This window comes from Labrus mixtus, chromosome 14, assembly GCF_963584025.1.
Source record: "Labrus mixtus chromosome 14, fLabMix1.1, whole genome shotgun sequence".
Classification (NCBI taxonomy): domain Eukaryota; kingdom Metazoa; phylum Chordata; class Actinopteri; order Labriformes; family Labridae; genus Labrus; species Labrus mixtus.
In genome coordinates, this window is record NC_083625.1 from 15,445,338 (window position 1) to 15,456,368 (window position 11,031).

At 40.2% G+C, this 11,031-nt stretch overlaps 1 protein-coding gene across 3 annotated transcripts in view; it reads right to left on the bottom strand.

The window, feature by feature from the left end:
- Window positions 1–11,031, bottom strand: part of LOC132988184 (methyltransferase-like protein 27) — a 144,673-nt gene that overhangs the window by 26,447 nt on the left and 107,195 nt on the right. The gene's annotated exons all lie outside the window — the stretch shown is intronic.

Consider the following 11,031-nt stretch of genomic DNA (forward strand, 5'->3'; position numbering starts at 1 on the left):
GATTTACTGCCCACCACTGAATGAAGATCCCCTCCACGCTCGTCTGCCTGCCGTTTCAGGTTTAGTGCTCCTTCCCAGGGGGGATATTAAAACCTCAGGAAACACAGCTCTTCTATTCACCTGCTGCAGCGGGGACTTTATGGGACACTTCTCCACCAGAGAGACCGAGCATTACTCCTCAAATAGTGAATGGTGGTATGGTAAAAAAAAAAAAAAAAGCCTTTTCTTGTAATTCTGCATACTGTAAATTGTCATGGGACTGGATCACTTACCATGAAAGGTTTGATCATGTGTCCTCAAAATAAGCCCAGCTCCAAGTGTTCACTGATGAACATGAACAAGTTGATTTGATTTGATTTGAACATATGACTCAGTAAGCTAATATGTTTCCATGACGATCCCCATGGCAGCTGAGATAACTATTCCTGTCACTTGATACACACATGAAAGGACATGCATTTCCTTCAGATAAGGTTTACTAAATAAGATGTAAGGTTATTCAAATTCTGGCTCTCACTCAGAAAAAACACAACACAAACACAGCCCTCCTGGCTCCTCATCAAGTCTTTGTTTACCTCTCTTCGCTCGTCCCCTCTCTTTACTCTTCCATCACTCACTCTCCCACCTTAAAATCACCTTCCCCTTTTCACTCCTCTCCCTCGCCTCTTCCTCTCTTCAACCTCTCTTTCACCTTAAAGCTACATAAATGTTTTTTTTTCCTGCCATCTCTTCTCCCTGCTCTCCTCCCCCCCATCATCTATCCTCTATCCTCGCTCAACCTCCATCCTCTCGTCCTCACGCTCCTCAACGATGTTTCATTTACTTTAATCAAATTTTGTGTTATTTAATTTAGAGAGCCGTGACTTGTGATGGCTCAGCAGGGATTCAGAAGTGTAGCTGCAATAACGTGCATTACCACGCTCACCAGTCTGTAGAGTGCACATACGCACAGATGTGCCCTTCGGCGGAGCTGCGATGTTTGATTTTTGCAGTCTGGGTTTTTCTCTGAGAAAACAAACTAACTCACAATCATGCCAAGATGGTCATCACTTATTTACAAAGCGGAATGATAGTTGAGAGATGGTAAGAAGAGCTGGATTGAGGGAAAGATGGGGGGGGGGGAAATGTTCATATAATGGGGAAGAAATGAGGGCTGGCTGCATGAGAAGAAAAAACAGATGAGAGTAAGGAGAAAAAGAGGAGGAATAACCTTGGGGGAGGCCGGATAAACAGACGTATTGTGATTTATATGACTTCATGCATTATTGACAAGGGAATTATTAACTGCAGGGAATGGTCTTCACTTGCAATAATCTCCAGACTGTTTTGACATGCTGCTATAGACGCTGGCTATGAAGACTAAAGTGTATTGCCCATTTAAATTCAACCCAAAAGACTTACCCGAGGCTTCAGAGGACAGATCCAAAAGTCAGAGATAAAGTAAAATCTTGTCCGCGCAGTATCATCTCTGATATGTATCTGCTAGAATAAGATACCTCAGGGCACAGAGCGATTTTAGACTTTCTGTTGAAGCTGCAGCTCCAGTTATGAGAATACACCTGCAGTGAAAATACAACAGAAATATTTTAAGTTGAATGTAGCAACAAATACCTCTGTTTACATCTACAGTATATATAATTAAAAAAACATTCTTAATAACTAATGGATGCAGTGGTAAATTACACAGTACACAGATAATTAAATGTGTATATAGTCCCCTGTGTAAAATGTGTATCATTGAGTATTTGTTCATCTGTTGGTAGGGTACACAGAAGTGTGAAGGCGTCTCCCATTGTCCCATTTTTTCATTTTGTATGGTGTTATGCCGCTACACAACCCCACAGCTAAATGCTATCCTTGCGCCTGACGCTAAGGCCAGTGAGCCCGTAACTTAATGCCTCTCCTTACGTGTTGCGTGAACGTGAATGTGTATCCTGCCTTACCTAACTGTGTGTGCACCTGTCCTGTCTGTTTGAGGGGTGCGTGTAGGTGACTCACCCCAAAGATCCTCGCACGTGCCGCGACCAGCTCACTCGGACAGCCCGATCCACGGAGTCACTTGGGTACGATCTCCTCCGCCAGCCCTTTCTTTCATATCAGTTTAGTTCAGGTGTAAAAAGAACCCGTGAAGTGTTGAAACAAAAACAAACGTTACTTCAGATTCAGTCTCTCAGGTGTCTGAGTCCTCGCATCTTCCTCGTGGCGTCTCTTCGACTCAAAACCAATTTTTCCGCCTGCTCCTCTGCAGGTGCTGCTAATGAAGGCCACCACACCCCCCTCAGGTGTGTCATCAGTACTGACCCTGCTTCTCCTCCTACCAACCACGCCTACCGCTAAAGACACTGAAGTGAATCCTCCTAACGCATTATCATAACATATAGAATCTTGTTCAAAAGTGGCAAGCGGAATGCCATCTGGAGAGCAGCGCCATGTGCCATAAGTTCAGCGGCGTATGCCATTAATGGAGCTGCATGTGCTGAGGCCCAATGGCATGCCACTATGGGGGCCTGCGCTATTTGCCCATCAGTAGACTGTATGCCACTCGTTTGTCTCATCACATGCTACATCCCACTTTTCGATCTCAGCGCTGATGTTAATGCGTGTAGTAAGTAAAGCACAACACAGGCGCTCAGGGGAAGCTTCTATGGTCTTTGGGACAAACGGGTGCACACAGTCTTTAGTACACACCCATATTTAAGCCCAGATGACTATTAAGCCAAGTTAGGCAGATGTGCTTGATCGTGTTTGCAAGAAAAGGACCATCTTAAATCTGAGTTAATTGCTATTCTGGAAGTCAGTAGTGTAACCACCTATAGCCTCCTAAAACGTACACTGTGCGAGAATATACTGGTTTGAGCCAGAGTGTTTATTGTGAGAAAGCTCACACTGGCCACTCTCTGAGTGTGGGGAGGTAATCATCTCAGTGTAGTGTCAGGTGTGTGTGTGTGTGTGACTGATTTGTCCTGATTTGGCTCAGGTGTGTTAAGCTTATAGTTTCCCTTGAGTTGCATCACTCTGTGCTGACTCATTATCTCACCATCAGAGATAGTGAAAGGTTCTCTCAGTGTTACATGTGTCTTTTGGAAGTGTGGGATTCTACTTAAGCACCACTTGACTTGTTTACTATTTCCAGCAGCTCTACACGTATCGTTTACTGGTGCTGGTAATTTCTAACCTGGCCTATTTGTTTCTGTTTAAACACGGGCCTGGTGGCCTCAGTGTCTCAGCTGTAGAGAGTTTTGTTGTTATTCCCTTTTAATGTTGTTTCTTAACAGCTGCTGCTCGGCAGCGTTGGTTTTGGTTCACCTTATGTCACAGCATATTGAGAAAAGGGAGCCTATTTTTTGGCTTGTAACTATTACTATTACTACTACTGAAAATCGTATTTTATGCGAATTTTGTGGTTATCCCTCTGGGGATAACTTTAAGATAATTGCGTCACACTACCTCGCATCCTAGTTTATTACACCCATCCTTCAAATACCAGAGATGCACAGCAATATGTACCCAAACTAGACAGATGTGGTTAAAGATTCCTGCATGGAAGTCCCTTTTTGTGTACACATCTTGACATTTTCATGTATATCAATTTAATCGAATGGTTTAGGACATCATTGTTTTGGTGCTTTGCTATATAATGAATACAATTAATTTACGTAAGCAATAAAGAGAGACAATAAAATGTTATAGGCCTTTCCATGAAGAACTCTTGTCCTGGGTTCGGAGTATCTTGATGCCAGCTTCAGTTCTGATGGGCAGTGTGTTTATTCAGTGTGAGAACAGCTTTTCTTGTTCTCAGAATTGTTTGTTTACTTAGTTATTCACAAAGTTTGGAGCTCAAATGAACTTGTAATCCTGTTAATTTTCTCCACCAGGCTTAGTGATGCCAGCAACATTAGCATATCATGAATTAAAAGCAATGTAATCGTGTTTTAATTAAACCTCATTTGGGTCTGCTACCAGCATGTGGTATGTGTGAGTGTGAGTGTGGACGCGTGAAAGTGGATGATGGGATTTGTGTGAGAGTCTGTTATGTTGTGCGCCTCTAGTGTGATGCTTTAAAGGAATCCCCCTCGCACAAATTCTTTTGTATGGCACTCTTGATTTTATCAGCTCTTATTGATTCAGTTACTTGTTTCATTTTTCTATTTATTGCAGGCCTTTTATAGAGGCCTGAATTAAATCTAGTTCTGATTTACACCTTTACTGTCGCTTTTCATAAAGTTGTGCACAAACATACATAAAGATTTAGAGACACTCGCACCAGAAATGTCCACTGAAATGTTTTTTATAAACTTGTGTATTCCTTTCACGCTCTGGACATAAATTCAGGCTGATTCAAACGCAAACCTTTTGGAACCAGACTAGGGAAAAGGAAAGCCGGTGTCTGGAGGAATGATGGACTGGCAGCCGCCTGGCTCTGAAGAGAAAACAGACTGAAACAGCTTAAACCAACCAAGGTGTGAGATTTATTTGTTGTATGAGTGTGTGTGGGTCTGTTTCAGTGGGTAAGGAGTTCAGCTGATTTTTAGCGCCAAGTCTGATGTGTTTGCATTAACAGTTCCTTAAACTGATATGCATTACATTTGAGCATTATATGCCAAAAACGACCTGATTTTCTATCCATCACCTTAAGTTCAAGTGCCCTTTGGACTTTGTTTAGCACTTACAGTGAAACATATTTAAAATTAAATTGTTCCAGGATTGAACAGTTACCATTGACAACTTTTATTAACTCCAGGATATATTGAGCTGAACATTTACTAAAGCATTACTGGAAGGAGGGAATACACATTTCTAAGGATAGAGATCTATCAATAAATACAATTGGCAGACAAGCAGTGGAATGAAATAGTGTTGCATATGTTTTTCTGTTGTTTATGTACATGTGTCCTGATGTACCCATCTATTTAAGTGACAGGATGAGTCACTGAGTAATCTCCAAATGGATGTTGTGTTTAATTTTTTAAGGATGCATCCATCAATTCTCCAACAGGTGCACGCAGGTCATCAAGGTGTAGCCTCAGTGCACAGCTAACTCATTAGTACTTCTACCACCTTCTCACTTATCCTGTCACCACACGGGATTAGGCATTAATTCCAAATTTTATGGTCTGTGGACAGCAGGAGTGACAAACTATGTTAAAGTTACCGTAGCTAATGTCATTACAGGCTGTCAAACACACTTTATTTTAGTTATTTAGCTGACAGTTTACCAAAGTTAGCTGGTGATGCTTCATTAACTTTTTCAAAGTCACTCTGTGTCTTAATTTGCAAGCTGTATACTAACACAGACAATGTTTTCTTTGAACTGATGTGACAGAACTATCAAAAAGTGTTTCTTTTTTTTTTTTTTTTTTTGGTGTTGCTGGAAATCGTTTGACCTTAATTTAATCTGCAAAGGAAATGTTAGGAGCTGCTTACAGCCAGAAACATTCAAGAGAAAAATCTGGATGTGTAATTGTAATCTGGATTACAATAGTAATAAAGGGTTGAAATGAGCTGTATTTATTGTTTGTTTTTTTAAACTACATTCAATTGTTCCCTCAGATATGATGAGGGATTGTCCTATTTTTAGAGGAAGTCTTGTCAGTGGTGTTAGTAAAGGAGTCAGTTGAAGCAATATGCTTCTTAGTGCTTGCCTTATTACCCGAGAAAGCCGATTTCTCCTGCTTGTGGAGCCATACTGGCATTGCATACATAAACCAGGATGCAATGCTTACTTGCAGCCAACCTTGGCCTCACTCTACTGCATTTCTTGGCCAAGAACTTGGCTCAAATAAACAGAGCTGAATATATTCAAGAAAGGCAAATATGTACTCATCCATAACATCATTTGTGCTCATATCTTTTAAGTTTGACTAAGTACTTTATTTAAAGTATAAGTATAGATAAGATAAGATAAGATAATATAGATAACTTATAGTCTAAGTATTTTATTTTATTTTTGTCTTATGCTGCTTCATCTTTTACACCATATACCTAACTTGGATTAAGAGAAACAAGCTTGAAAATGGGTGGAGAATCATTTTAAGGTAATCGAGCATTTACTGCACACGTCTATGTTTGCAATATGTAGTGCCAAATCACGTAGATACACATCATGGACTGACGGCCTCTGGCCTTGTCCTCAGTGCCCCAGGCAAAACCCATTGAACAGGTGTATTTCAATATTTTAGTCAGCTCCATTTTCCAAGGTCCCATTTTTTATTTTTTGAGTCAAAATATCTCATTATGTTCATTATCTTGTTTAATGTCACATCTGCCGTCTACTTCCAATCTCTCTCTCTCTCTCTCTCTCTCTCTCTCGCACATGCACGTGTCTGCTCACTCACAGGCTGAATGTTAAATCCAGTCCCTGTTGCATAATTCATATAACGTCGCGGCATAACCTTCCAGGGGGGAACTTTAAGTTTTACCCCCATTGTCCTGAGGGTATTGTATATGTTTGGGGGCTTGTGCGTATCCATTTCTGTATGTGAGGAACAGTTTGAGACATACACAAGCTTTTTGTTTTGCCGGCTGACCTTTTAGCAGTAACGCAGCTTTTGTGTTGTATATTTATATCTGGCCCTGGTCCTGCATTCACCTGTTTAACATAAAAACCTCCTGATCTTGTCTCTTGCTTACATGCACACGTCCACTTTTTACATATATACATATATATATATACATATATAAATTGGATGACTTAGTTATTCATGTACACAGGCACGTGTGTACAAATGCATTTTATCACGCTTATCTGCTGATTATTAAAGCATCTGGGTACATAGGTGAATGTGAATTGCGCTGCTTGGGGATTTTAAATGAAATTTTCTCTGACGCCTACGGTGCAAACTCATACCGACAGGATCCAGTTTTTTTTCCCAGCGGAAGGTCAACCTTGCTGCAGAACTTGGAATAAGCACGGCAAGCATTTGGAGTTGAATGGATGATGAAAATATCTAAATGCTAATGAAAATGAGGTTGGGTTTGGAGAGATGGTAAATGTATTACGCAGCAGGGTTGTGATCTGCAACCATAATGTGCTTTCTCGTGTTCCTGTGACTGCCAGGTTTGCACTGGATGAGGGAGCAGGAATCAAGATCAAGGCGTTGCTCGACTGCCAGATGCAACTTTACAAAGTTGACAGAATTGATATAAGAAGTTGGTGAAGTAGCACAGGAAAACATGACAGTAGAGGGCTGAGTTTTCTACAGCTTAAGTCGGCTATTTAAAGACATTTCATTTTCCACTATCTCCCTTTTGACTTTCATCGTATAAGACATGCATACCTAAAATCATAAACATTGTACCCCTTTGAGATAATCTTTTCAGTTTGATAAATACGGCAGCCTGAAAGAAAGCGACATATTATCATCACCTTTCACTGGCAGGAGGAAATGAATTGCCTTATTGGAACATGAACTTTTAAATGCTGATGTTCTTGGTCAAAGACAGCTGGAGCGTGACCTCAGCAGACTCTCATTCAACTAAAAATTCACTCTGACCCAGTCGACTGTCTGATCAGATACAGCAGAGTTTCTTCTTTTCTGAAATCTTGCCAATTTAGTGCTGCTATTTCTCCCTATTTATTGAATAAGATTGACTTGATTGAGTCCGTGGTGCCTCGGTGGCCGGATGACTATCATAACTGCTCCAAGATTCAAACTCAATTCAGACTTTTTAAGAGCTTTTATCGCTCGTCATTCCCTGATTTCTCTTGGCACTCTACACTGTCAACAACCTAATTTAAAATGGCCCGAGTGTTAAGTCTGCCGCTCCAGGCTACGTTTTAGTCACAGTCTCATTTATGTAGCGATTAAAGCTCAGGAGGCAGGATAAAAGCACATCTTTATTAGTGAGCAGTGAACGGTCGGACAAAGCAAACATTACAGTGAAAATAGGGAAACCACTTGGGATTTCCAACATGACTCCCTGTATTGATTTGTGGTGGGGTCAGAGTCCATGTTAGTGTGTCCCTGTGGCTCCTCTCTCTTTGTGTTTGTGAATCCTGAGGTTTTGCCAATCGTCAAGTCTCTCGGGTCACTTGGTAGGATCCGGCTGTGAATGTGAAATCCATGTAAAACTCAGAGTGTACTAGTCAGTCAGCAGGAAATGTCAGAGTGAATCAAGATTTAAAACAAAAGGTACATAGGATTTATTAAAGGGACAAAAAGAGAAGCTGTAGACATTTTTATTTATGTGTTTTTTAAATTCCATTTTCTATAATGAACAGTATATATTTCTGACCAACCTAAAATGGAATAAGTAGGGTTTCAGAAAAACTGTGAAAACTGTGTTAAGATAACCATGACATTTTAGATTATCTCTTTTCCTGAAGCCCGCTGCACAGCTGCGTCCATTTAGGACAGAAAATGGACTCTGGTAATATGATAAGTGGATTAGATGCAGTAGAGGATTGAACTTAATGGTTTTCAATTTAACATTCCAATGTTCACTGTTTCATATTTTCTGTAATCACTTCAGTAAGTGGTGGAGAAGTCAAAGTCTTCCCCTCAAAGCTACTGATGGGGTACAAATAAAATGACAAATATAGAAGTTAATAGAAATGAATTTGATGTAAATCATCAAAAATGGTCTTGACATTCACTAAAAGTCAACACCATGGAGATTTTTGAGAGGTTTTTGATCTGCAATTTTTGATATCACCGTCATCAGAAAACCAAATGGTGGATTTTTCTTCTCAAAGACCAAAGGTGTTAATCCCTCGAGTAGTGCGAAGAGATCTCTTAGTAGGATCACCTGTTTTAAAGCTTGTTGTGGTAACTCATTCAGTGACATAATGGTCCCATTCAAGTGAATCAAGTGGATCCCACCTCAACACACACACACACACAAATCCTACCCCCAGCCTACAGCCAAATATTTAATTGTGTTTTGTTAAACCAGGTTACAGTCTTATAAACAATGTGATCACGAAGAATCCATTAAAACTGTAACAAACAGGCAAAAAAAGTACGTAGGCTATCCCATCTTATAAATGTATAGTAAATACCCAGTTTAGCATTCTTGCCAAAAGGTCCAACGTTATTAAATTCTGATAAATAAGAAAATGTATGTTTTTTTGTTTGTTTGTTTTTTAAAATAAATGTTAACATTTCTGGTTGTCACATAATCATCTGCTTCCGGCATCCATGTACATCCAGATAAAAGACTACAAAAGATATCATCCTTAGACTTTATGAGGTAATAAATCATTATTGTTTGCTTATATGTGATTTATTATCCTACATTTTAAACTTACAAAGCGGTCATGCTTTATGTTGGATTTTAGATTTTTAGATTATTTTTACATCTCTGTATTAAAGGCTTTATATGCGTATAACTCTGTGAGTAATGACTGTCTACAATGGGTGTAACACCCGAGTCCCACTGTCTGTGATGCTTTCCGAGTCATATTTTCAGTTTGTTGACATTGCCGGGACGGCAGCTGACTCCTCCCCTCGCGAATAAAAGTTGTTTAATTGAGGAACTAGAGAAAAGAAGAATAACATACTGTACTCACTTCTTAACTGTGTTTCTAGATCACGGTCATTTCAGATAAATTGACATGCAGTGTGAAGATACGAGCATAATAAAGATCACTAGCATTAGCATGCTAACACAACAATGCAGTGTGAGTTGTTTTGGTTTCATGGTGCTCAATGGCGACATCTGCTGGATCAAAAAATCACATATAAAGCCTTTAATGAGTAAATTTGACTATTTTAAATAGTCAGAAAGTGGTCATTAAAGTGGCTTTTGTGTAAGTGTGTGTTTGGATGATATGGAGGGCTTCTCAAGCCTCCCTGAATTGTATTTCACAAGATTGATTGTCTTGTGTTTCTTAAATGACATTCATGGATTTATTAAAGAATGAGGGCTGAGGTATGAAAAGGAAATACCCTCTAACTCTCTCTGAGGACAATTGGTGTGCCTTTGAACAATCTTAAATCTAATTTAAACTTTGCCAATTTTGTAGTGATGCAGGTTAGGGTTGTTCATAAATGCTGACATGACGCGGATCATTTAACCTTCATTCGTCCTGCCTCTACTTGAGAAAGCCCTTCAGCACCATGGACAGTGCCAAAGAATCTGAGCCACAGACATGCATATTTTCATCAGACTTCCACCTATTCAACATGATTTCTGTGTGAGAATTAAAGGAAACCTCGACGATTTTGTGTCTCAGATTGGCCTCATTTTCCCAGAGCCTTTGTCGAGCTCATTAGATATGCCCAACATGCTGTTAGAGAACCAGGGTGAAACATCCATGACTCATTAAGTGTTGTATTTACTTTTCACTGATGCCTCCAGGTTACAAACAGCAGTCTATAGAACACCATCACACTATTGAAACCACCCTGAAGGTACACTTGACCCTTAACAATAAGCGGTGGTAATTTTGGGGGTAATTTGGTATAGTTAAATAAGCATCTGCACCCACTTTTAACCTGGAGAACACAGCAGCATCGCAAAAGACCCAGTTTTCCATCTTGAGGCTGCTGCTGCTCCTGCTGCTTCTGCTGCTGCGGGGAGAAACAGAAACTTCACTCAGGCTATTACATAATTGGGGATGTAAATGGGATAGTGTGTGCATGTGCGTGTTTGTGTGTGTATGCGCGTGTGTGTAGAGGGAGGTTTCTTCCAATAGGCAGAAAGCAAAAACACCCAAGATTGGAAAAAACAGGACGTCTAATGATGAAAAAGATGATTTGAGTTCTAACCCAAGAAGATGATGTAGAAGGTTGGGTTTTGGGGAGGAAAAAGAAGAGGGGGGGGGGGTCTCAGACATACTGCATCATTTAAGTAGTCTACTGCGGCTGATGTCACTTCCTAAGCACCATAATTGGTCTTCAATGATTCTTAAAGCTGTGAAGAATGGCTAAATGAAACACACACACTCAAACACACACACGTCCCCAGGGGAGAGCTTCACTGATCTATTGGAACCTTAATTGCTCGGACCTCACGCCGTCTCCCTCTCTCTCTCTCTCTCTCTCTCTCTCTATATATATATATTCCTTCTCCCTCTCTCTTTCTCCC